Raw genomic sequence first — 27,725 nt, forward strand, 5'->3', positions numbered from 1 at the left:
ACAAAAACATTCCTGGAAATCGGCAATAGAATGAGAGTGAAATCCATCCCACAGTTTTTTCTTCATGATGATGTCAGTAGACTGACAGCTGGGAGGAGGAGCACCATAACTCTTCAGAAGGTTAAGCAACAGAGGAGCTCAACCTCCACAAGAAATACGTGTCAGAGCACCAGCAGGTCTCCTATGCTTTTTTCTGCCATCAGCAACCATTTTGGGTTGTTCCCCTTTCTGACCGAGACACAAAAACATGTCAATGTAAGATGCAGTTCATGACAAGTTGTTTAGGCTTGGTATTTCAAACTGCATAGAGGAAATGTCTGACGGCACTGTCTGCAACAGTTCCAAGGCATGTGCTTATGGTGATTGCTCAGAGTGTAAATCATCTGCCTACCCCTTAAGCCAGTCTTCAGATAGGGAGGTGACTCTGAACCAGTGGTGCCATGAGAAGGTGAACATCACTCAGCAAGGTGAAGAGACACGACAGTACAATCACTGTCAAAAAAGATGTCCTACTACGAGAGGATGTGCTTGTGACACAATTCCAAGACAGGCTCATTGTATTTACATATGTTTACAGATTGAAATTAAAACACCAGTTCCATAGAACAATATAAATAACACATTTTGCATGTAAATTGTCAGAGAAAATGCCTCATTAGTGTTAAGGACTCCATAGAAGTCTTATGGATGTCACTGGTGTCTCATTATGTCACTGGTGTCACCGTGTGCACTTTCGGGAACATCACATAAAAACATGTCAAATTTGTCATGGTTCGGATTTTGAATTAGTTCAAATTCATTAGTTCACACAGACTCTCACCACACAGTGACACTCACCACAGAGACTTACCACACAGAGAAACTCACCACACACACTCACCACATAGAGATTCTCACCACACAGAGACTCACCACACAGAGGACTTTCTGAGAGAGGCAGGTGTTGTGATGACTGGAAATACTTCATTATAAATTATTAAATTAGTGATTAAATAAAAAATATAAAAGAATGTTATAGTGTTATAGATAAGGGATATTAAAAAAATTTATCTAAAAGTACAGATTAAGTTTAAAAAAGGCAATTAATCCGTCCTTCTCTTAGCCATGCAACCCCCCACCAACCCCGTAGGTCTTTTATAGACACACACACACACACACACTCACACAGAAAAGGTTTTATTAAACCTTCCTTAGTCAACATTTGTTTTCTCTGGACACGTTTGTTAAATTGACATTTTAGAGACCAAAGCAGCCGTTGGTCTCCTCGTGATAATTAGGAATCACTGCTTGGTGCGCTTAGTCCGGTGACCATGTGTGCGTGTGTAGTGGTATGGCCAAAACCAAAAAGTAACTCCGACTACGCCACCCCCGGGGGTATAAGCTCCCGGGGGACAGTAAATTTTGATCCTCCAACCTCCCAAAATTAGTCCCAAATTACCCAGGTTCCCGCACACTTCAGGTTCTTGCAATACACAGAGACAGGGTCAGAATAGAAATGTTTATTAATAACAAAGTCAATTTATAAATCTATTTACAATTTATAAATCTATTTAAAACCCGCACTCCCAAACACACACCGACTCACTCACACATTGGGTATACTCAGCTCCAAATCACACAACTCAAAAATGGCAAATAACTCAAATAAAGAACAAAAGAAATATTATGGGCCTTATGCCTGCCCTCCCCAGAGAATGACTGAGCACACCAAGCAGCAGCACGATAATCCCCCAAAACCCAGTGATCACACACAAGAGTTTACGCACGTGATACAGATAGTACACCCCAGCGGCACCGCAGATATCACCCCCCAACAAGGGCACCACAAACGGCCCAACCACCCCCCAGGAGGAACCCAAGGCCCAACGAAATTAAAACCAAAGAAACAAAGCAAATCCACACAGCGATAAATTAACCCAACCACAGCAATAAACACAAGAACTGGATACCCACTTACACCCACACACGCGCGCACACACACCCACACACGCGCGCACACACACCCACACACGCGCGCACACACACCCACACACGCGCGCACACGCTGTCGTACGCAGGGACCGACACTCGGCCCCGCTCACCGTAATATCGCCGTTGGCGGGGTCAACACCATGTGCGCGTGCACTATAATAAACACATAAAACTAGCAGCAGAACAACAGCCGGAGCGAAGCCCAGCACCGCGCGGCTGATGGTAGGTCCGGTAGAGAGAGAGAGAGAGAAGCTGGAACCACCCGGTAACCCCGATCCAGTGTGACTAGACGCCCAACCCGAGTGCTAGTCTCGGGGCTAACAGGCACAAATATGGAGCCAAACCACGAGGAGCCCACGAATGAGATAACCCGCTGTAATGGGTTACCAGCGCGTAGCGCAGGACACAAGAACTTCTCAAAGCCACGGCAGAAAGCCGGCCACTGAGTGAATCACCTCCAGAAAAGTGTAGTTTAAACGAGCCCAACACAGCCTCAGCAGAAATTGCCCACAGATAACACACAGCAAACTAAAGCCTGGTTTATACTTTCGCGAGCGACCGTAGCGCGCGACTCCGCCCACCTCGCGCGACCCTGCGCGAGCGGTGTAGGCGTTTATACTTTCGCGAACGTCGCTGCAGTGTTCTCCGAAACGATAGGTGGCGATAGGTGGCAGTGGAGAATAAAAAACCTCTGCAAAACCGGGGAAAGAACATTTTTACCTGACCAGAGACCGTATATATACATTAGGTATCAAACATAAATATGGCTTTGCAATGTTGTCCGAAACGATATGTGGTAGTATAAAGAAACACCCCTCAAAAAAAGGGGAATGAACATTTACCTGACGCATTTTGATGTTGCTTTGTGTTTCAGGTTTGAAAAGTGCTGGAATTTAGGCTAAAGTACATTAAAATGTTGAAATTACGTTAACAAATACTAGCCTCTTGTAATTCCAGGACGAAACATGAGAGAACGTGAAGACGTTAAGATTGAGCGTTTTGAAAATAAACAACCATTAAATAATGTGATAAAAAGCGAATTATTTCGACTATATGTATTAATATTTAACTTAATTATGTTTATCGTGCTATAAAATATTGAAATGGACCTTGAAAGTTCCGTACAAGTGCTTTAATTCCACCTTGTTTAGGTGTATGAACCCTGCAAACATGACTTTGTCGATCGCGCTGAAGCGCGGCGCGCGCGCGAAGTTACAAAATTCGAGAGGTGCACGACCTCGCGCCGCGACAGCGCGCGAGGCCCTCGCGCACGGGCGGAGCCACAGCGATTACGTCATTTTCGCCGCGCGGACCCTCGCGCCGCTCGCGGCGCGTCGAGTATAAACCAGGCTTAATGCCGATGACCGGACAGAACGGCGTAGGGCAGCCAGAACGTGCATCTGACAGTGTCGGCGCCCTGAATTTAAAGCCCAGCCCTACGTAAGATGCCCGAGCAGCGTGATGACGCAACCCATGACGCAGCATGGCTGCAGCACCCGTAGTGGTGCCGAGGCACCACTACACGTGGTACATTGACCGTTAAACAGCTAATAAACCTCCATCCTAAACATTTGTTTTTAAAGGTTCACATCACGTTTAATGTTACAAATGTCTGAGGGAATTTAACGGTTTTGTTCAAGTCTTCACTTTACAGTCGCGGGGATGTAAAACATTATTCTCCGGACAACTGACACTGTAGTGAAAATACCGTTAAACTCTCAGCAGAATTGTGATGACAGACGAAAAATGCTTCTGTAACATAAAAGCGCACTAACAGCGCTCTAATGGCGCACTAACAGCGCACTAACAGCCACTTCTGCGTTAACCCACCCGACGTTCAGATGAGGTGAGTGGGTGGACTGTATTTATTTCGAAACTATGTAACGCGAGCGCGTGTTCTCCGAACGGCGCGTGAGTCTCCGCCTCTTGCTCACTGAACGTCGGTGTTTCTTCGTTCAGCGCTCCTCCCCTCCTCTTCCTCCCCTCCTCTTTCACCTCCTCCTCTTCCTCCTGCCCCTCTTTCACACCATTAGACACATTTTTTCATACAAGTAAAGGCTTGTTTACATTTAAAACCCTGTATCAGATAAGACCGTCTGCTAAATGCCCTAAATGTAGATGTACATAACTACTGGCCTTCAAAAGTACTAAAGTATTGAAAGTAAAGTATCATCATCTATTAAGGCTCTAATATCCTGTTATTATCTTTATAAGAAGACTCTTGCATAATCAACTCATTTACATAAACACACTCTATTATCACTAACAGCGCACTAACAGCGTTAACCCACCTGACGTTCAGATGAGGTGAGTGGGTGGACTGTATTTATTTCGAAACTATGTAACGCGAGCGCGTGTTCTCCGAACGGCGCGCGCAGAGGCGGTCTTTGCATAGAGGTGTCGCTAGGCAAGTGCCTTGGGCCCCTCCCACTGCAGCCCACTGTAGGGCCCCCTGACTAGCTAACTTATTTCTTGCATATTATTGTTGATGGGCCCCCTAGCTAAATTCGCCTTGAGCCCCCAAATTGCTAAGTCCGCCACTGGGCGTGCGAGTCTCCGCCTCTTGCTCACTGAACGTCGGTGTTTCTTCGTTCAGCGCTCCTCCCCTCCTCTTCCTCCCCTCCTCTTCCTCCCCTCCTCTTCCTGCTCCTCTTTCACACCATCAGACACATTTTTTCGTACAAGTGAAGGCTTGTTTACATTTAAAATCCTAACGACAGGAAGGCTGCCATGACCTTTATTCTAACACTTACCGAACTCCACATTTCTCTTATATCTCTTATATGTACTTTCTGCAAAAATAAAATATTACAGAAATGGTTTATGTTTACACTTCTGTTAAATGAAAACACACTTTTGCCGGGTGTGAAATGTAAAGTAGCATATGCATGCATGACAGAGAGGATGAGCGAGGCAGTTGAACATAGCTCGCTTTGTTTTCAAATGTCAACGACCTCTCTGTCACTTTCTGTCTCTCTCTGGTTATCTGAATGTGTACTGAAACACACTCATAAGTCACATACCCGCTGGCACTGTTATATTTTTGGATTATAAATTTAAATAACTCGGATTATATATGGTTCTACTAGGGAGTTTTTCCTTGCCACTGTCGCCCTTGGCTTGCTCACTGGGGGCTAGGACTCGGCACTTGTAAAGCTGCTTTGTGACAATAACTGTTGTAAAAAGCGCTATATAAATAAAATTTGATTGATTGATTGATGGTTCGGTTAATATGTCAGCGGAGGTGGCAGCTTACACAACCACCCTAAGCACATACTTGAGTTAAAGTACAGATACCCAAGGTAAAACATTACTCCAGTACAAGTAGAAGTCTCCCCTTTAGTCCTCTACCTTAGTTAAAGTACAGATACCCAAGGTACATCACTCCACCCTTAGCAAAAAGAAGTTTGTTCAAGTGTACTATGAGTATACTTATTTTTTACTAAAACTGAGGAAGTATACTTGAAGGTGACTTTTTATAAACTATATTTTAGATACTTAAGAATAGTATAGTGAAGTATACTTGGCTTATACTGAAAAGTATAAACAGAAGTCTAAGACTAAGTACATTAATACTTATACTTGTACTTTAGTATACTTTTTACATCTTTCTGCCACAAAGTACTAATACTTACTATATCTTGCTCCAAATGCATAATAAGGTCGTCATCGACTCATGCCTAACTTTTAATTTATATATTAATAGTATAATGCTGGAGTTTAAAATGTTATGTTTATGTTTTTACAAGCATATGCACAAGTTTTGCTTTACCTGTCACGCTACAGCCCCTGACCCCTCCCCTTTGGGCGTGTGTTTATGTTGTCTACGTCTAGTCGTCTGTGTATCTTCGTGGGTGTGGTTGTGTCTGAGTGTGTTAATTGGTCTCACCTGTGGCTCGTCTAGTGATCACTCGGGACTTATGTGGTTTGTCTATTTAATGTGCGTTCGCGCAGTGTCCCGTGCTCGTCTTTGTCAGAGTTGATCATGTTTACATGTATAAGTGTTTCATGTGCGCTGTCTGCGCTTTTCATGTGTTAAATAAAGTGCCGTTTGTACCACAAGATAGTACTTCCTGCCTCGTCCTTATCTCGCACCCCAGCGGCACATTACCACTTTTTACAAACAAGGACTTGATCTTGGAGAGACCATTATGTTTATATTTTTTTACATGCAAATGTGCACTTTTCCTTTCATTTTCTCCTGTATGGAAGGACTTTATTTCATATGTATTTGTTTTTGAAATGTGTGAAATGTTTGAAAATATATTGAACTTGTTTTAAACATTGTCTTGTGATTTTGTAAATGCATCACACTCTTGTGTATATACAGTAAACTTCAAGAATACTTTAAGGAGTATATTTCAAGTACATAAATCGTAAGCTACAAGTAATATGCCAAGCAAACTTAAAGTAAACTAGTGAAATAACAGTATACTTAAAGTATACAATAAAAATAGACTCAAAGTATAACTAGTAGAATGGCAGTATATTGAGAAGTGTACTTGTGGTATACTTTAAGCATACAAGAAGGATATACCAAGTACATTGATAGCATATAGATGAGTATACTAGTTTTATACCATAAAGTGTACTTTTGAAAACTTAAAATGAACTTTAAAGTATACTTTTATAAACTAGAAATGTTCCAATTTAGTCAGAAAAAGTATTAACTTGGTATACTTTCTAGTACACTTAAAGTATATGGTCTGTAGTATACTTGCTATACTTATACTTATACTGAAGTATACTTAATAAAATGAACTTTAAGTATACTACTTTTTGCTAAGGGCAGTACAAGTAGAAGTGCCCCCTTTAGTCCTCTACTTGAGTTAAAGTAGCTTGATTCCAAACACCAAGCGTCCTGGCGGAGTGATCCTCCATTAGCTGCTCTCTGCTATCTTCAAGCGTAGACTGAAGACTCACCTGTATGTTGTCCTTAAATCAGTACTAAACACTGATTCCTGTAGTTTAGTGGTAGTCTGGTTCAAGGGGATCTTGAATTCTGGCCTATCTGCACTATTATGTAGGAAGAATTCTGTGATCAGATGCAAAGCACTTTGTAAGTCGCTCTGGATAAGAGCATCTGCTAAATGCCCTATTATCACTCTTTGTACAACAATGTTTAATATAATTAAGTAATTGGTTAATTAACTATATTAGAGTTAATAGTTGTAACATCAGGGGTGTCAGTGAGTTATCAGACTGACTCATGTGCTGAGCAGAGCAGGTTTATTAAGGGCAGGTCCATAATCAGAGCAGGTTTATTAAGGGCAGGTCCATAATCAGAGCAGGTTTATTAAGAGCAGGTTCATAATCAGAGCAGGTTTATTAAGGGCAGGTTTATAATCAGAGCAGCTTTATTAAGGGCAGGTCCATAATCAGAGCAGGTTTATTAAAGGCAGGTCCATAATCAGAGCAGCTTTATTAAGGGCAGGTCCATAATCAGAGCAGGTTTATTAAGGGCAGGTCCATAATCAGAGCAGGTTTATTAAGGGCAAGTCCATAATCAGACCAGGTTTATTAAGAGCAGGTTCATAATCAGAGCAGGTATATTAAGGGCAGGTCCATAATCAGAGTCGGGGTCACAGTCCAGGATCAACAAGACAACACTGAGATTCATAGTAACTAACAGAACTGAACAGACTAGCAAAAGGACATTAACAAAACACTAAGGAAAATTCACATTAAATTACTAGAAACACTTGACTTACGTTGGACATCCAGATTGCAAAAAACCACTACATATATATATATATATATATATATATATATATATATATATATATATATATATATATATATACACAGAAACTCACAAAACACAGCCAGGAACAACGTTCCTACATTCATTAACAGCCCTGAACAAGACTGTAACGCAGCACACGCTGCTGAGCGAGGAGGCCGACACAAACGCTGAGAAGAGTGAGATTTATTAGAGGGAATTCCATAATCGAGGTCGTAGTCACAAGCTGGGGTCAAAACAGGTGAGCCATCCCCGTTGACTGATTGATAGATACAAGGGCATGATCACAGACAGTCACAAAACAGGGCAGGGTAACACTGAACAGAGAGCAGACAATGGAGAATATGATACCCACAAGGCAGCGATGACAGAGCACAGAATACAAACACCAAACCACGATCGAACATTAATCCATGAAAGAACGAATAACCGACAAGGGGCTAGGGCAGGGGTACTCAACTGGCGGACCGCGGTCCGGATCCGGACCCGAACACAGTCCTGTCCGGACCCAATCTCATTCCTGATTAACTGGATACGGACCAAAACAAAACCGTAGCATTTATTTCAGGGCTATTGAAAAAACACTCCGTCACGAGTGTTACGTTTGTCACCCCCGCTCAACAACTTACGTTTCGTGCGGCGAAAATGACGTAATCGCTGTGGCTCCGCGTGTGCGCGAGTGCCTCGCGCGCTGTCGGAATTTTGTAACTTCGCGCCGCGCTTCAGCGCAATGAACAAAGTCATGTTTGCTGGGTTCATACACCTTTATAAGGTGGAATTAAAGCACTTGTACGTCACTTTCAAGGTCCATTTCAATATTTCCCAGCATGTTAAACATAATTAAGTTAAATATTTATACATATACTCGAAATAATTCGCTTTTTATCACATTATTTAATGGTTGTTTATTTAAAAAACGCCCAATCTTCACGTCTTCACGTTCTCTCATGTTTCGTCCTGGAATTACAAGAGGCTCGTATTTGTTAACCTAATACAAGAGAACTATTCAGTCAGACAGCTATTTGTTGTGAAACCAAGTAGTTACAATTTCAAGCATTTTAAAGTACTTTAACCTAAATTCCAGCACTTTTCAAACCTGAAACATGTAGCAACATTAAAATTGGTCAGGTAAATGTTCATTACCCTGTTTTGAGGGGTGTTTCTACCACATATCGTTTCGGACAAAACGCCTATCGTTTCGGAGAACACTGCAGTGATGCCCGCGAAAGTATAAACGCCTCCACCGTTCGCGCACCGACCCGACCCCCCCCCCCCGCTCAACAACTTACGTTCGCCACCCCCCGCCGCACCGGACCTCTGGTCACAGGTATCTGCCAAAATTGGACCGCGGACAAATTTAGTTGAGTACGCCTGGGCTAGGGGAACACAGGAATATATATACATGGCACTTAAACAAGATACAGGTGAGGACAATAACAACACGGGCGTGGCAGACAGAGGGAAACCAGGGCAACAGACAAGCAGGGCGGGGCTAACGGGCAAGGAACAACACAGACACAGGGAACAGGGACACTGGAGTGACAGCAAGGAGAGGGGGGCGTAGCGAGGCTAAAGGCTAGCCCTAGCAGCCCGGCTATACCATCGCTATTCCTCGCGAACGTTTGCTCTCTCGACAACAAACTGGACTACATTAGACTTCAGCAAACTACCCAGCGTGAGTTCAGAGACTTCTGTGTTTTAGTCTCTGTGGAATCATGGCTGAGCAACAACATTCCAGACAGCGCCATTCAGCTAGCGGGGCTAACCACGTTCAGAGCGGATAGGAGTGCTGCCTGTCTGGGAAGACCCGGAGGTGGAGGCGTGTGTGTTTACATCAGGGGTCACCATGTCGCCCGCGAGGACGTCATGAGTCGCCCGTGGGCTTGTTTTAAAAATAGTTCACTATAGTGCTATGCACGAAAGCGCTGCATCCTTTATGTTTTTGCTACTATTATAGATTGTCCGCGGTTGCTAGCGGTCTTCCCGCTTAGCAATTGACACTCGCACACGCACAACTTTCATTCGTCAACCCCCCCCCCAGGGCTCAACAACTTTTCGTTCGATTGATGCGTATTAACCTGGTAGCCCTCCGCAATAATTGGTATTCAAGAAGTAGCTCCCAGTTTCAAAAAGGTTGGTGACCCCTGGTTTACATCAACACGAAATGGTGCAACAACAACACTGTGACTGTCGCTAGACACTGCTCTCCACTAGTGGAGTTCCTGATAGTCAAATGTAGACCTTTTTATTTGGCACGAGAACACACCGCCGTGCTGATAGCCACTGTGTACATACCACCTAGCGCTAGTGCTAATGCTAAGGAGGCACTATGCCATCAGCGATCTGCTAATTAAACACCCAGACGGACTGTATCGCCGGAGATTTCAACCATACAAATCTCAAGTCAGTCCTCCCTAAATTCCATCAACATGTGGACTTTGCAACGAGAGGAGCGAACGCGCTATATCTTGTTTACACAAACATCCCCAGCGCGTACCGGGCGGAGCCCCGCCCCCACCTTGCGCTCTCGGACCACATGTCTGTGTGGCTCACCCCAGCCTACAGACTGCTCGTCAGACGCTCCAGACCAGTTCAGAAGCAGGTGAGGTTAGAGCGTGCTGCATGGGACATGTTCAGGGAGGCTGCAACTGATGGCGACACAGTTAACCTGGAGGAGTACACAGCATCAGTCACTGGCTACATCAGCAAGTGCATTCATGATGTTACTGTCTCCAGGACCATCACCACACGCCCAAACCAGAAGCCGTGGATGACTGCTGAGGTACGTGCCCTGCTAAGGACCCGTGACTCAGACTTCAAAGCGGGTGATAAGGCGGCCCTGAGGACAGCAAGGGCCAAACTGTCACAAGCCATCAGAGAGGCAAAGTGCGCACATGCCCAGAGAATCCACAGCCACTTCAAAGACACTGGTGACACACAGCACATGTGGCAGGGTATCCAGGCAATCACTAACTACAGGACAAAACCACCGTCCTGTGACTGTGATGCCTCCCTCCCTAATGCCCTGAATGACTTCTATGCACGGTTCGAGGCACAAAACGACACGTCGGCAAGGAAGACTACGCCCAAGCCAGACGAGCAGGTGTTGTGTCTGTCTGCAGTGGATGTGAGGAGAACTCTGCGCAGAGTCAACCCACGAAAAGCTGCAGGACCAGAAAACATCCCCGGCAGGGTGCTCAGGGAATGTGCAGAACAACTGACAAATGTTTTCACGGACATCTTCAACATCTGCCTGAGCAGCTCCACTGTCCCAACGTGTCTCAAAACCACCACCATAGTCCCCGTGCCAAAGAAGTCCACAGTGTCCTGCCTCTACGACTACCGTCCCATTGCGCTCACCCCCATCATCATGAAGTGCTTCGAGAGGCTAGTCATGAGGAACATCAAGACCCAGCTGCCCCCTTCACTAGAGCCCCTGCAGTTCGCATATCGTCCCAACCGCTCCAAGGACGATGCCATCACCACCACCCTTAATCTCTCCCTCACCCACCTGGAGAAGAAGGACACCTACGCCAGAATGCTGTTCATAGACTTCAGTTCAGCATTCAACACCATCGTCCCACATAAACTCATGGGGAAACTAAGCCTGCTGGGCTTAGACACACCCCTCTGTAACTGGATCCTGGACTTCCTGACTGGGAGACCCCAGTCAGTCCGGATCAGGAACAGCACCTCCAGCACCATCACACTGAACACTGGGGTCCCCCAGGGCTGTGTTCTGGGTCCTCTACTGTTCACCCTGCTGACTCATGACTGTGTAGCAAAACACAGTTCCAACCACATCATTAAGTTGATGACACAACAGTGCTGGGTCTCATCAGCAAAGTTGATGAGTCAGCGTACAGAGAGGAGGTGCAGTGGCTGACAGACTGGTGTAAAGACAACAACCTTCACCTGAACGTGGACAAGACCAAGGAAATGGTTGTTGACTTCAGGAGAGCATGTCACACTCACTCTCCACTCAACATCGATGGGTCCTCTGTGGAGATCGTTAATAGCACCAAGTTCCTTGGTGTCCACTTAGCAGAGAACCTCACCTGGACCCTGAACACCAGTTCTACAGCCAAGAAAGCCCAGCAGCGTCTCTACTTCCTCCGGAAGCTTAGAAAGGCCCGCCTCCCTCCACACATCCTCACCATCTTCTACAGAGGCACCATAGAGAGCATCCTGGGCAGCTGCATCAATGCCTGGTTTGGGAACTACAATGTCTCTGACCGCAAGACCCTCCAGCGTATAGTGAGGACAGCTGAGAGGATCATTGGTGTCTCTCTCCCCTCCGTCACGGACATTTACACCACCCGCTGCATCCGCAAAGCAACCAGCATTGTGGATGACCCCACCCACCCACCCCTCCCACACACTGTTCTCCCTCCTCCCATCGGGAAGAAGGTACCACAGCATCCGGTCCAACACGGCCAGACTCTACAACAGCTTCTTCCCACAAGCCATCAGACTCCTCAACGCCAGACACTAAACTGATGGACTTCTCCTCCATACATACACTCACCCACACACACCCAAACACTTATCCCTGACAATGTGAAGGCCCTTGCATTACACACACTACTTTACTGTGACAGGGACTCCCTTGTATACTGCCTATTGCACACGGCACAATTTGCACTAACCAAACCTACCTCTTACACTTCTCTGTCTAGTGAAGTGTCTGTTTGCACTCTGTATACTGTACAGTCTGTATTGTGTTGTACTGTCTGTGCGCACTTGTGTTGCACTTGTGTTCTGTCTGCACTGTGTGTTATTTTGCACCATGGTCCTGGAGGAACGTTGTTTCGTTTCACTGTGTACTCTGTATGTAGTTGAAATGACAATAAAACCACTTTACTTGACTTGACTTGTGGTACTTCACAGGGTGGTGGTGTGTGATAGTGGTGGAGGGGGTAGTGTGTGATACTGGTGGTGGTGGTGGTGGTAGTGGTGGTACTGGTGGTATTACCTTTTGAAGCCAGTGAAACACATGGATAGAGTCACTACCATGAGTACTGATGGCAGTAATGACCAGTGGGTCTGGGTTGGGACCAAACACACCGGCATGCTATGTACAGCTCTGTAGTACTGTCTCCAACCTCCACTACCAATGCTCATGCTAAAGCTAACACTGTTGCTCATAATAGATCACTTCACCTGCAGAATAGATGTGGACCACTGCAGAACCACAGAGAGAACAGAGAGAACAGTAAACACCTGTCGCCAGGATCACTCCAGCAGAGCTACAAACTCACAACCTGCAAACACAGCTGACACCCTCATAATTGGGGATGATTGTATCAATGGCATGAAATATCATAAACTCATAGTCAGAGGTGGGTAGGAACGCGTTACATTTACTCAAGTAGCTTTTTGGACAAAAATGTACTTTTGAGAGTAGTTTTAATATGAAAGACTTCTACTTTTACTTGAGTAAATATGTGCTGAGAAAAACGTGACTTTTACTCCGATACAATCGGATTTGTGCCGCCCGTTACCGTTACTTTAGTTTTGTAAATAATTCGTCTTTTCAGTGAGAAGACTGACCAACGTCTCGTCCCCTGAGTATATGTGACCAATGAAATGAAGCCGGTCAGTCACGTGATCACATATGGAAATTTTCTCCACTGGTAGAAGCATCCACCTACCGAGCATCCCTGACCTCATACAGCCAATGTTTACATTACAAACATGTAAAAGGACAGTTATATAATGCGCTGTCAGTTGTGTCTGCCAAACGTGTGGACATTTAAACCTACAAGAACTTGACGCCAAATTTGAGGAAACACGTTGCGATAAGTTTGCCGTATATATAATTTTGAATTCTTTGTGTAATGCTAAATCTCTGTTACAACTGGAAGCATAATTTTGTATGATGTAATTATTAAATGTAACGCAGTGCAATACTAAAAACCAGTTCACACTCTGTGAGTGTACACACTAGCAATATATTATGACTTAGTTGAACCAAAGTTTTCTACAAATTGATTCAGTTGGCATCAAGTTGTAGCTACACGTATTGGCTGACAGTCTCCTCAGTGTGACAGGCAGGGTGAGCGCCATAAAATGGAAGCGATCACGCCAAGTCTCAGGGGAAAAGTATGGTTTAATAGAAAAAGTGTGCAAACCAAAAACCCGTGGCATGATCCAAATGAAGGATATGATGACCAGCGGTCAACTGGTACAAAGACAAGACATATATAGACAAACAAACGACCCTCAGGTGAGACGGATCGTGGGCTCCGCCCACCTGAGGGACGTACACCACAACAACAACAGGACAACTGCCGCTGTATACGGGGGCGACCAGTAGGGGGCCCGCCGTACCGTGACACTCACTTAGTGCCTTTGTGGAACACATTGAAGTTACACAGGCCTAATAATTAAAAATATTATTTATAATAAATAATATTTATATAATATATTTATTTATAAAAAAAATTTCATTATTATTAAAAGTAATTGTTTTCTAAATTACATCATGTTTTGCATGATGTAATTTATTGACACGAGACAGTACTCTGCATTTACTCACTACTTGAGTAGCTTATAATCAATCAACTTTTTAACTTTTACTTGAGTAAAATTTGGTTCAAGTAACAGTACTTTTACTTGAGTAAAATTGTTGAATACTCTACCCACCTTTGCTCATAGTTCACTGTAAACCGAACATCACAGTCTCTGAGCTAAATGATAAACTGCCAGAATTACTTGCTGACCACTCAACAGTTAAACGACTTAATACAAACCTTGAACCTCCTGAACCTCCCAGCAACAGTGGAGAAGCTGGTGTTGGCTGGGACAAGACTGTCACTCTCCTTGTGGGCCAGTCCTCAGGTCCAGCGTAAGATCAGCACAACTCCCTCTCCATCCACACCTACTGTTTCATCCTCACCTCCATCCTTCACACCCTCAGGTTCAGTGTAAGATCAGCCCAACTCTCTCTCCATCCACACCTACTGTTTCATCCTCACCTCCATCCTTCACACCCTCAGGTTCAGCGTAAGATCAGCACAACTCCCTCTCCATCCACACCTACTGTTTCATCCTCACCTCCATCCTTCACACCCTCCCCTAAGAAGCGTCAGGCTTCCCCACCACCCTCATCTACTGCCTCATCCCCACCTCCATCCCTCAGTCCATCCTCTAAGAAGCATCAAGCTCTCACATCACCTGTGGCACCCCAACCACCACCAAAAAGGCAGCTACGCTCTCTGTCCCATCACCAAAAAGACCCCCACCCACCATCATATGCTGTAGTGGAGGACGTCACCTCTGGCTCAAATAGTTTACCACGCTGATATTCTCCGGGTCCCTGCTGTGACAGAAATGACGTCAGTGATACTTGTTTTCTAAAGAAGCTTGGACCCAGTATGACTGTTATCTGTCACATTCCAGTACTCATCAGAAACAGGAAAAACAGGGAGTATGTCTTGAACACTGTGCATGTGACAAACCTGCACTATGTAAGATATGAGCCACAGTGTTTGATGCAGAGCACAACAGTTTTTAAGTCAGCTCTTCTTAATATTAGGTCACTAACAAACAAATCACACTTAATTAATAATTTTATTATAACCCACGAGCTTGATTTTATGTTTTTAACTGAAACATGGTTAAATTAATGCACTGCCACAGCTGTATTAATTGAATCAGCACCACCAAACTTCAAATTCATAAATGCTCTATTTAATGATTCCTACCAATGCAAGCAGTTATCATTTGGTAATTTTACATCCTTTGAGTATCTCTGTGTAGTTCTGACTGGCATCCCAAAATATTATTAGTAACGGTCTATAGGCCTCCAAGATACAATGCAGATTTTACTGATGAATTTTCAGATTTGCTATCTCTTATTTCCATTGATTTCAACCATTTTATAATTGTTGGGGGTTTTAATATACATGTTGACAATCCGAAGGACAGTTACACCAAGGAGCTCAGTGCTATACTAGACTCATTTGGGCTCTCTCAGCATGTGGCTGGGAATACGCACGGTCATGGTCACTCTGGACCTGGTTATTTCAAAAGATCTCAACATATCAGCCTCTGTTAAGCTTGTAGCTTTATCAGATCATTACTGTGTGTTCTTTGATACATGATACTTGATACTTCAGCAGAATGGATAACTCGGCATGCCAATTATAGGAAGAGGTTTATCAATGAAAAAACAGTTACACTTTCCACAAGCTAAATGAGCACAGCTCCATATGAATCATCTGGATATGTTGATTACTGGTTGAACATTTTCAACTCAAAAGTTGTTCGTGTTATGGATGAAATTGCTCCACTCAAAGCTAAAACTATTTCAGGTAAACAGAGAGAACGCAGGAAGGCTGAACGAAGATGGCGTAAAACAAAACTTCAGATTCACAAAGAAATATACAAAGATATGCTGCATGTTTACAGTATAATCATAGGTAAAGCAAGGCAAACCTTTTACTCCCAACACTCCGATGCCAACGGGCACCCCGAAACGGCGGAGGATGAGGTCAGTCCTCCCCCATCCGTGTACTCGGAGTCCACGCTGTATTACGGGGAGGGGGAGAACGTCAGTCCACCTCCGTCTATTTGCTCCGAGTCTACGGTATTTTATGGGGAGGGGGAGACCGCCAGTCCACCCCCCTCCGTTTGCTCAACCCCCTCTGGGTCTAACAGCGAGAGCGATACAGAAGACCGTGCCTCGGTTAGCTCGGACCACTGGTGGTCGTTGTGGTGTTCGTGTCTGTATATAATTTATGTGTATATGTATATAAATAGTGTGTATAAGTGTAAATATCTGTGTAAATAATCTTGCTTGTTTATTCGGCCCAGACGGGAAGAAAAGACACAACGCTCTTTTGGTTATACCGTTCTCTTTGTTTTGTCATAGGTAGTTAGGGTAGGTTATTGTCATTTATTTTCATTTCTTTAAACATGCATCAAACGTTTGTTTGTTATTTTGAGCATTGGGTCGTGTCCTGGAGTTACATCCCTTGGCCATAATTTGAATAAATATCAATCATTTTCATCATATCTATCACAGTCTCTCTTTCATAATATACTCATTCTCTGTTAGGGCTATAGCCTAGAGTAGTCGTAACAATACGGAAAAGGGGTGTCCGCAAAGGGGTGTCCGCAAGGTGAGGGGCTTCCTTGTGCCCCATCAGAGAGGAGCAGCATGAGCTGGTCACGCTACCCAGCCTCTGAAGAGCCAATGTCGCTAGGTTGGGGAGACTCCAAGGGAGAAGAGATGGAGACGGCAGAGGGCGAGGTGGCGCTGTCCCCGGGAGTGCGAGTGGGCGGTGACACAGTCCGTGGCTTGATGTGGGGGTCCGGATTGCCCGCGGAGGTGCCACATAGAGCCGCCAGTAAGCGGCGAAGGGCATGCACTCCAGTCGCTCCCAAGAAAGCGCCCGAGGCATCCCGAAAGGAGAGACCAGACTCTCGTCCTGTGGGAGCGTCGGGCAGCGCCACGGGGGCTCAGAAGTCGGTCCCGAAGACCGGAGGGGTTCTGCCGCCTTTCTCGCCTGCGACCCCAGGAGGAGTCGCGCCACTGCTAGCGCTCTGGCAGGCAGCTCGGATGATAATGTGGCTGCCTGTCCCTGTTTGTCTGTACCACTGTGTTTCCCTAATTTCCTGTTCCCTCTTGTTCCTTTCGTGTTTAATGTTCCAGTGTGTGTGTGTGTGTGAATATGCCCGTGTTTAATGAGGGTGTTCTAGCGGCGGTTCCCACCATCAGGGGAGACGGCTCTCGGAGGCTCGTGATCCCGGCGGTTCCGGACCTGCCCGTCGGTGTAGGTTCGGGGCTTTCCAGCTGCACGGGACGCTCCGGGAGTAGCGAGCCCCTGGTGGCGGGCTCTATCTATTTTCTCTCAGTTTCTAGTTTGTGATAGAAATGCTGAAACTCTGCTCTGTTGCCGGGGGGGGGGGTGTAATGGACAAAAAATAAGTATTATATCGTGATCGATCGATCGCCAGTAGTTGGCGAATCAGTAACTCGTGTGAGCGTGTGAAGACAGTAAAATGCGTGTTTTCCACTACGCCAGTTTTTAAACTATTAGCGGCTCGCTAGGCTTATAAACAAACCGCACAGCACGAAGATGTAGCAGTGTGTCGCCCTCAGAGCTGATGAGGTAACCGGGCCACGACACACACCGTTAGTGCAGGTGAGAGTGGACCGGCTGGGGAGCCGCATGAAACCAGGCGAAGAGCCGCAGGTTGGCCACTCCTGCTGTAGGTCAAGGAGACTAGACAGAGAGAAGGCGAGAGTGAAGACATGTTCCAGGCTGGTGACATGTTCCATGTTCCAGACAGACAGCAGGCCCAGCAGAACATGTTCCCCTGAGAGTGGCAGAATTTATTCTTACAGTCCCTTGTTTAGTATTTATATATTTAATAATTTAATGACAACTACATCATCTGACTGTAATTGTGCTGACAATGTTTCACATGACCGACCAGCCCTTATGAAAGGGTTGGAGGTTTGAACAATAAACTAGAGTGATTTGGTAAAGTAACCATCCTGTGTGTGTGTGTGTTGCTTTCGCTAACTCACTCTCCGAGCGCTCGTATCTTTTCTTACAGAGAGACCCCGGTTGTTGTGACAGAGAATTTCCACGACAAGTTTTATTGCTTTTTTAAACTATTCCTATATTTTATTATCTTCTTTAATTCTTTTATATCATTGTATCTTTTATTTTTATATTGTAATCATTTTCATTTCTATTTGATTTCTTTTAAAATTTGTTTAAATTTTTATGTATTATGGACAACACCTTCCTAAGGTGATAGACCTCAGGTCGTAATAATCTTCTTTCTTTTCTTGTGTAAAGCACTTTGAATTGTCAGTGTGTATGAAAGGTGCTATATAAATAAACTTGCCTTGCCTCAACACCACCCACATCCTCAACACCACCCACATCCTCATGACCTCAACACCACCCACATCAGCCACACAGCCTGTGAGTTCACAGCCTGTGTTACACCATACTGATTCTTCCCAGACCTGTTTTCTACCAGCCGGTTCCAGTGCACAACACAAACAAACATGTTAAGGGGCCTCGTGTTCACACCTGAGAGAGCAGCAGGCATGTTTGGCACTACAGACATCTGCTGTACAATCTGTTGTACCATAAACCTACACAGGAAGTCAGATTCACCACAGTACTAGCATTACAGCTAACATAATGATCAGATCCACCACAGTACTAGCATTACAGCTAACATAATGATCAGAACCACCAAAGTACTAGCAATACAGCTAACATAATGATCAGAACCACCACAGTACTAGCATTACAGCTAACACAATGATCAGAACCACCACAGTACTAGCATTACAGCTAACATAATGATCAGAACCACCACAGTACTAGCATTACAGCTAACATAATGATCAGAACCACCAAAGTACTAGCAATACAGCTAACATAATGATCAGAACCACCACAGTACTAGCATTACAGCTAACATAATGATCAGAACCACCACAGTACTAGCAATACAGCTAACATAATGATCAGAACCACCACAGTACTAGCATTACAGCTAACATAATGATCAAATCCACCACAGCACTAGCATTATATCTCACTAAATGTTCAGAACCACCACCGTCATAACATTATATCTCACTAAATGTTCAGAACCACCACCGTCATAACATTATATCTCACTAAATGTTCAGAACCACCACCGTCATAACATTATATCTCACTAAATGTTCAGAACCACCACCGTCATAACATTATATCTCACTAAATGTTCAGAACCACCACCGTCATAACATTATATCTCACTAAATGTTCAGAACCACCACAGTCATAGCATTAAATCTCACTAAACTAAACTAAACTATGAATAGTTTAAATATATAAATAGTTTAGAATATATAAACGTTCATTTCCGATAGTGTTTTTTTCTTTTTGTACAAACTTTTACTTTTACAAAGTTTTTTGTTCTCATCCATTGTGAATCCTGTTATCAGCAGAACAGTCTGCTCAGAGTTGACTTGAACTCTGAAATCTGAACCGATAACTCTGGGTTGAGTTGAGTTCAATTTTGTCACTTAAGAGTTTAAGATGCATGTTAAGATTTATTAAAACTGCTTTCTGGAAAATATTCTTTATGAAGAACTAAAAATAAGACTAATACTGTAAAATAAGAAAAGAAAAACAGCAGCCATTAAAAACCTAACACCTGAATTCATAGTATATCCATCTCGTAAGGCCTTAAATATAACACACACATTTACATTTACAGTATTTAGCAAACGCTCTAGGACTGCACAAGCACTTCAGTAGCTTCCTGTGAAAGGAAGGGTGTTGCAGGGGAGAAATCACACACACACACACACACACACACACAGTGTTAAAACACTACCCCCCCCCCCCCCCCCCCCCCCCCCCCCCACACACACACACGGTGTTGAATGGAGGTGTGACCGGTTAGCTAAGCAAAATAAGAAATCTTGAGGTTTTCAGTTCCAGAAAGTATGCTCTCTGAACCCAACCTACTTCCTGGTACATTTCCTGAACTGAAACCATGTTTTAAAGACAATACTCATGCAAACATGGTGTGTCCTGTCCTCGAGGTTCTAGCGGACATCGAAGTGCAAATTATTTGAAGATATCTTTGCAGGAACGGTTTATTAACATCTGATTATCCGGTATTAATATCTCACATTTTCATGTTACCTGTGTGATTACAGGACAATATGATGGCTTCCTCCTGCCAGACAGAGGGTATTCTTACATGCCCTACCTGATGACCCCTGACCCTGACCTTGACCCTGACACACCATGGTACTGAACTGTGTTTCTTCACCATATGTACATGTGCGGTACTGAACTGTGTCTCTTCACCATACGTACATGTGCGGTACTGAACTGTGTTTCTTCACCATATGTACATGTGCGGTACTGAACTGTGTTTCTTCATCATATGTACATGTGCGGTACTGAACTGTGTTTCTTCACCATATGTACATGTGCGGTACTGAACTGTGTCTCCACCATACGTACATGTGCGGTACTGAACTGTGTTTCTTCACCATATGTACATGTGTGGTACTGAACTGTGTTTCTTCATCATATGTACATGTGTGGTACTGAACTGTGTTTCTTCATCATATGTACATGTGTGGTACTGAACTGTGTTTCTTCACCATATGTACATGTGTGGTACTGAACTGTGTTTCTTCACCAAGTGTTTCTTCATCATTCAAACTGGAATAAGTAGAAATACACACTTATTACTGTAAATGTATAAAAATATTCATTACAAACAGAAGGGAAAATCTTCCTGCTAGGTAGTTTATGTGAATATGGCTCCCTCTAGTGGCCATGTTTACCAAACAGATTACAAACATAGTTAAAATCACAAAACAAACTTTTAATATTTAACATTTGTTAATATAAAAATAATAAAAATGTTATAGTGTATATTATACTGTTGTATATACATGTGCTTACATGATTACAGATTTGTGTAGGTTTTTGTGAATTATCTCAGATGTCTTTATGTTTATATGGACACAGAAATAAAGCCCGTCCTGCTGCTATAGATGTGCTGTAGTTCTGATGTAGTAGTACCACAGTACTAGCATTACAGCTAACATAATGATCAGAACCACCAAAGTACTAGCATCTAGCAAAGTACTAGCTTAAGAGTTTAAGATGCATGTTAAGATTTATTAAAACTGCTTTCTGGAAAATATTCTTTATGAAGAACTAAAAATAAGACTAATATTGTAAAATAAGAAAAGAAAAACAGCAGCCATTAAAAACCTAACACCTGAATTCATAGTATATCCATCTCGTAAGACCTTAAATATAACACACACATTTACAATTACAGTATTTAGCAAACGCTCTAGGACTGCACAAGCACTTGAGTAGCTTCCTGTGAAAGGAAGGGTGTTGCAGGGGAGAAATCACACACACACACACAGTGTTAAAACACTACCCCCCCCACACACACACGCACACATACACACACACATAAATACACACACGGTGTTGAATGGTGGTGTGACCGGTTAGCTAAGCAAAATAAGAAATCTTGAGGTTTTCAGTTCCAGAAAGTATGCTCTCTGAACCCAACCTACTTCCTGGTACATTTCCTGAACTGAAACCGTGTTTTAAAGACAATACTCATGCAAACATGGTGTGTCCTGTCCTCGAGGTTCTAGCGGACATCGAAGTGCAAATTATTTGAAGATATCTTTGCAGGAACGGTTCATTAACATCTGATTATCCGGTATTAATATCTCACATTTTCATGTTACCTGTGTGATTACAGGACAATATGATGGCTTCCTCCTGCCAGACAGAGGGTATTCTTACATGCCCTACCTGATGACCCCTGACCCTGACCTTGACCGTGAGCCTGGACCACAGCTACACTATCACCTGGACCACTGGACCACAGCTACACTATCACCTGGACCACTGGACCACAGCTACACTATACCTGGACCACAGCTAAACTATAGCCTGGACCACAGCTACACTATAGCCTGGACCACAGCTACACTATAGCCTGGACCACAGCTACTCTATAGCCTGGACCACAGCTACACTATAACCTGGACCACTGGACCACAGCTACACTATCACCTGGACCACAGCTACACTATAGCCTGGACCACAGCTACACTATAACCTGGACCACAGCTACACTATCGCCTGGACCACAGCTACACTATAGCCTGGACCACAGCTACACTATCACCTGGACCACAGCTACATTATAGCCTGGACCACAGCTACACTATCACCTGGACCACAGCTACTCTATAGCCTGGACCACAGCTACACTATAGCCTGGACCACAGCTACTCTAAAGCCTGGACCACAGCTACACTATCACCTGGACCACAGCTACACTATCACCGGGACCACAGCTGTACTGTACTGTAGCGATACTGAACTGTGTTTCTTCACCATATGTACATGTGCTGTACTGAACTGTGTTTCTTCACCAAATGTACATGTGCGGTACTGAACTGTGTTTCTTCACCATATGTACATGTGCGGTACTGAACTGTGTTTCTTCACCATATGTACATGTGCGGTACTGAACTGTGTTTCGTCATCATATGTACATGTGCGGTACTGAACTGTGTTTCTTCATCATATGTACATGTGCGGTACTGAACTGTGTTTCTTCATCATATGTACATGTGCGGTACTGAACTGTGGTACTGAACTGTGTTTCTTCATCATATGTACATGTGCGGTACTGAACTTTGTTTCTTCACCATATGTACATGTGCTGTACTGAACTGTGTTTCTTCACCAAATGTACATGTGCGGTACTGAACTGTGTTTCTTCACCATATGTACATGTGCGGTACTGAACTGTGTTTCTTCACCATATGTACATGTGCGGTACTGAACTGTGTTTCTTCATCATATGTACATGTGTGGTACTGAACTGTGTTTCTTCACCATATGTACATGTGCGGTACTGAACTGTGTTTCTTCATCATATGTACATGTGCGGTACTGAACTGTGTTTCTTCACCATGTGTTTCTTCATCATTCAAACTGGAATAAGTAGAAATACACACTTATTACTGTAAATGTATAAAAATATTCATTACAAACAGAAGGGATAGTCTTCCTGCTAGGTAGTTTATGTGAATATGGCTCCCTCTGGTGGCCGTGTTTACCAAACAGATTACAAACATAGTTAAAATCACAAAACAAACTTTTAATATTTAACATTTGTTAACCAAGAAGTTATAAAAGTCATGGATGAGGAAACCTTATAAAAATACATTCCTCACTTTGGTGCCCATGTGGCCCGTCGGCTGCAGAAGAAATGCAGAGAAAAAAACTTTGATAGATCGCTGACGAGCCAAGATGAAGCTTCAGCACAATCTACTGGGACAGGGCCTCAGTATGGAAACAGGAATGCATTTTTAAAAAACTAGAAAAATTGAACTGGGCTGGATGCATTATAACGATGGTAGTTTTAGGCAGGTCAGATGGAGGCACTAGAGACATCATTGTCAAAAAAGATGACAATGTAGACAAAATTCTTACAGATGGGGAAAAAAATTTCTTTCCCAAAGGAAAATCATCTAATGGACAAATCGAGGACTTCACCTTTAGTGTGTGTTTAACAGGCTCAGATGAACCCTTGGATGGTCAATTAACAGTTGGAGAAATATATGACAGTACTCATCACAAAGTACTTAGACTATACATATGCTCAAAGAAAAAAACAAGTGGTGCAGATCTAAGTGACTCATCCGACTATTTAGAGAGGCCCTCTCAAACAGAGGCCCTGATGTTGTCAACTGCTTTTGCCAGCAGTTCCTCACATACCATGCCACCTTCTCAATCTACAGATGAACCTTTGTATAGCTCCAGTCCTGTGATGCAGAACACCTCCACACACATGTGGATCTGAGCAGAGAATGAGTGTGTCTCATGATGATGAAGTAATCTTTCTCGGTGAAGATGAAAACATTTATGTAGATGTGTTTTGTGATACACTGGATTATCCACCTCTCCATACTGACCAGAATGCATCAGATGCTAGTGATGATGCCTTGAATTCCCGTCCTGTTAGTAGCTCCCAAATCACTCATACCAACAGTAACTCAGACACAGACGCTTTCTCTCAAAGTCAGCCAGAACAAGTCCTAATCCAAGAAGAAGCTTTGTCAAATAGCTCAACCAGTTCATTTTTTGAAAATCCTGAGAATGTTGTTGAGAAGATCATTATTCTAATTCGCAAAATACACTGCATTTCTGAAATGGTTGAGGCATTTGCTGATGAAAACATTCTATATGCCAATGTTGGCTTTAGACGTGTGCTTGAAAATGGTGTATTAGAGAATGGAGTGGGAAGTGGGATTGCTGTGGACTGTGTGACTGATTTCTGGAATAGGTTTTATGAAACAAAAACATCAGGGACAAACTACAAAATTCCAGATTTACATCATTCTTTCCAGGAGCGCGAATGGAAGGCTCTGGCTCGAATTTTTGCTTTTTTGAATTTATTCGAGAAATTGATGAAAAAAAATCTAGGACAATTTTTACGGTATTGTACAGGATCTGACCTTCACCAACATGTCTGAGTTCGCCAGAAGGCCAGTGGCCCACACCTGTACTTGTCTGCTGAAACTTTCAAGTAATTACAACAATTTCTCTGAATTTAGGTCAGTTTTCGTCTGTTTTGCAAAATGGAGTGTGGATTATGGAAATAAATTAGGACGTAAAATGTAGAGAGCCTTTTTTTTTATCAGATTTTACTGATAGCGTATATTTTATTTGAATGACTTTTGACTGTGTGTTGCACATATTGTGCTATGTTTTGTTTTATTGAACACTTTTTCAATAAAACACAAATGTGACAAATGTGCCACAAATTGATATTACAGTTTTTGACGACTGCTAACATGCGTTTCCCAATACTTGTGATACATTGTCAAAACTCTAAACACAGCAACACATTGACCTCACACAAATAGCCAAATAGTTATTGTGTTCAAAAACGCATTTTCTTAACTAAATAACAACTCTGCATTTCACAACGCAAACAAAGTTTTCTCTTTATACACCAACTTTGTTAAAACACAGCAAACCTGGTTCATTATCCAATCATTCTTTCAAACACTAGCACATATTCTCTATTCGAGATGAACATAGTCAATCACTGTACAAGCACTGTAAAAAAACTAACATTTGATGGCAATACAGAAACAGTATTACATGTAATATTTTACTCTCTCCCAGCAAACAACAGACATTTTACAGTAACATCTGTTGTTTCCTTAGTCAGTTCATTTTTACTGTAATCCGCTTCATTTGGACTTTGTTTTCAAATGTACATTTTTGGCAACATACTGTCTACACAATGAGTGATATTTACTGTTAGGTACTATATGGAATGTAGATTAGACAAAAAAGGAGTCAGTAACAGTTTTGCAGTAAAGGGTATATTTTACTGTATTAGGGACATTACTGTAAATTGTGGCCTAACCTAAAAAACAATTAATACACATATACAAAAAAAGCCACACAAGGGGGAAAAAACAGAATACAAAACTGAAGTCTTTTTATGTGTAATGTAAATGGTCTTCAGCAGTTGACCACGTTTTCATCCACATTACATCTGATGTTAGCCCTTGCCATGCACCTGGGATAGAAAAGCTTGGTATGCCTTATTCACCCCTGGCAGTCTTCAGCTGAAATGTCTCTGCAGCCGGGATCCATTGCATCCAGGAGGGACATTTGGTCATGGGGCCGATGATCATACACCTTCCACCTCCAGACTGAAAAAAGTTCTTTAGTGGTGTTGAGGAAAGGCGAGTAGGGCGGGAGGAAAAGGGACATCACTCTTGGATGGTAAACCAGTTTGTGATGACATGAGAATGACAGAATGCTACATTGTCCCATCACAAATGTCCTCGTGTTTCCTCCCACCTGTTCCCTTTCTGCTTCTGGAACCAGTTGTTGGTAGAGTTCATTCAAAAATGAAAGAAGGAGGTCACTGTTATAGGGACCAATCTGGCATTTGTGAAGGACCAAACCAGCACTTGAGATTGCAGGACAAATTGTTATATTTGTTCCCCTCTGACCCGGTACATTACTGTACTTCATTTTATTTGATTGATTGATTGATTGATTGATTTATTTATTTATATAGCGCTTTACAACAACCAACTAAGGTGACCAAAGCACTTTACAATAAAATGAAATTACATTAATATACAGTAAAAACATCAGGAATGCATACATCGGAAGTATTGTCAGAATACTTCTCAAAATCAGTCCACTACATGGTATTAAAAGCCTGTTCAAACAGAAAAGTCTTAAGCTTAGATTTAAAAGGTTTCAGATCAGAAATTAACCGAAGATCTAAGGGAAGATTATTCCAAAGTCGGGGTGCAGCTACAGAGAAAGCCCGATCACCCCAACGCTTAGATCTAGTTCTCGGAACGTCTAATAAAAGACGATTCGATGACCTCAAGGATCTCTCGTGTGCGGGAAAACTTAAGAGATCAGTTAAGTACAATGGTGCCAATCCGTTCAATGCTTTAAAAACAAACATCAAGATTTTAAAATTAATTCTATATTGAACAGGAAGCCAGTGCAAATTAAACAAAACAGGTGTAATATGTTCGCGTCTGGAGGTGTTAGTTAAGAGACGAGCAGCTGCGTTCTGGACGAGCTGAAGTTGTCTCAGAGAAGATTGACGAACACCAGTATATAGGCCGTTACAATAGTCAAGTCTGGAGCTAATGAAAGCATGGATTGCCTTCTCTAAATCAGTATGATCTACAAAAGATTTGACTTTGGCCAGCAGACGCAAATGATAAAAACTGGATTTAACTACAGAATTAATTTGTTTATCGAAGTTGAGTTCCTGATCGAATAATACCCCAAGATTTCTGACAGTAGTATTTAGCTTAAAAGGTAAACCACTGAGGTCCATGGCAGTAGCATCACCGAATAAAATACATTCAGTTTTCTGTTGGTTCAGGAACAGAAAATTATGATTTAGCCACTGTTTAACATCAATTACACAATTGATAAAAGATAGCATCGGATTTATCACGTGTGGTTTTAGAGCCAGGTAGATCTGTAAGTCATCTGCGTAACAATGAAAAGAAACATTATGTGCAGATATAACCTCCCCAAGTGGCAACATATATAGGGAAAACAGGAGGGGACCAAGGATAGAACCTTGGGGGACTCCACATGAAAGAGGTGCACACGAAGAAGAGGCGTCATTTATCATAACTGAGAACGTTCTATCGTTCAAGTAAGATGTGAACCACTTCAAAGCAGTGCCACGAATACCGACGACGTGCTCCAAGCGAGATAAAAGAATAGAATGGCCCACCGTATCAAACGCAGCTGTTAGATCCAGCAAAACCAAGATCACAGGACATCTACTGTCTACAGACATAGCGATATCATTGTGGATTTTCAGCAGAGCAGTCTCAGTACTATGCCTTGATTTAAAACCTGATTGGAATTTTTCAAAAATGTCATTTGAT

The 27,725-nt window shown here is 43.1% G+C and overlaps 1 long non-coding RNA gene across 1 annotated transcript in view; it reads left to right on the top strand.

Annotated features, from left to right (window-relative positions):
* The window catches only part of LOC143486777 (uncharacterized), a 35,677-nt gene extending 10,739 nt beyond the window's left edge, over window positions 1–24,938 (top strand). The window contains exons 2-3 of the long non-coding RNA XR_013123663.1: window positions 20,412–20,505; window positions 22,004–24,938. This is a non-coding gene — a long non-coding RNA (uncharacterized LOC143486777). The remainder of the gene's footprint in view (window positions 1–20,411; window positions 20,506–22,003) is intronic.
* Window positions 24,939–27,725: the final 2,787 nt, after the last annotated feature.

This window comes from Brachyhypopomus gauderio, unplaced genomic scaffold (assembly GCF_052324685.1).
Source record: "Brachyhypopomus gauderio isolate BG-103 unplaced genomic scaffold, BGAUD_0.2 sc45, whole genome shotgun sequence".
Taxonomy (NCBI): Eukaryota; Metazoa; Chordata; class Actinopteri; order Gymnotiformes; family Hypopomidae; genus Brachyhypopomus; species Brachyhypopomus gauderio.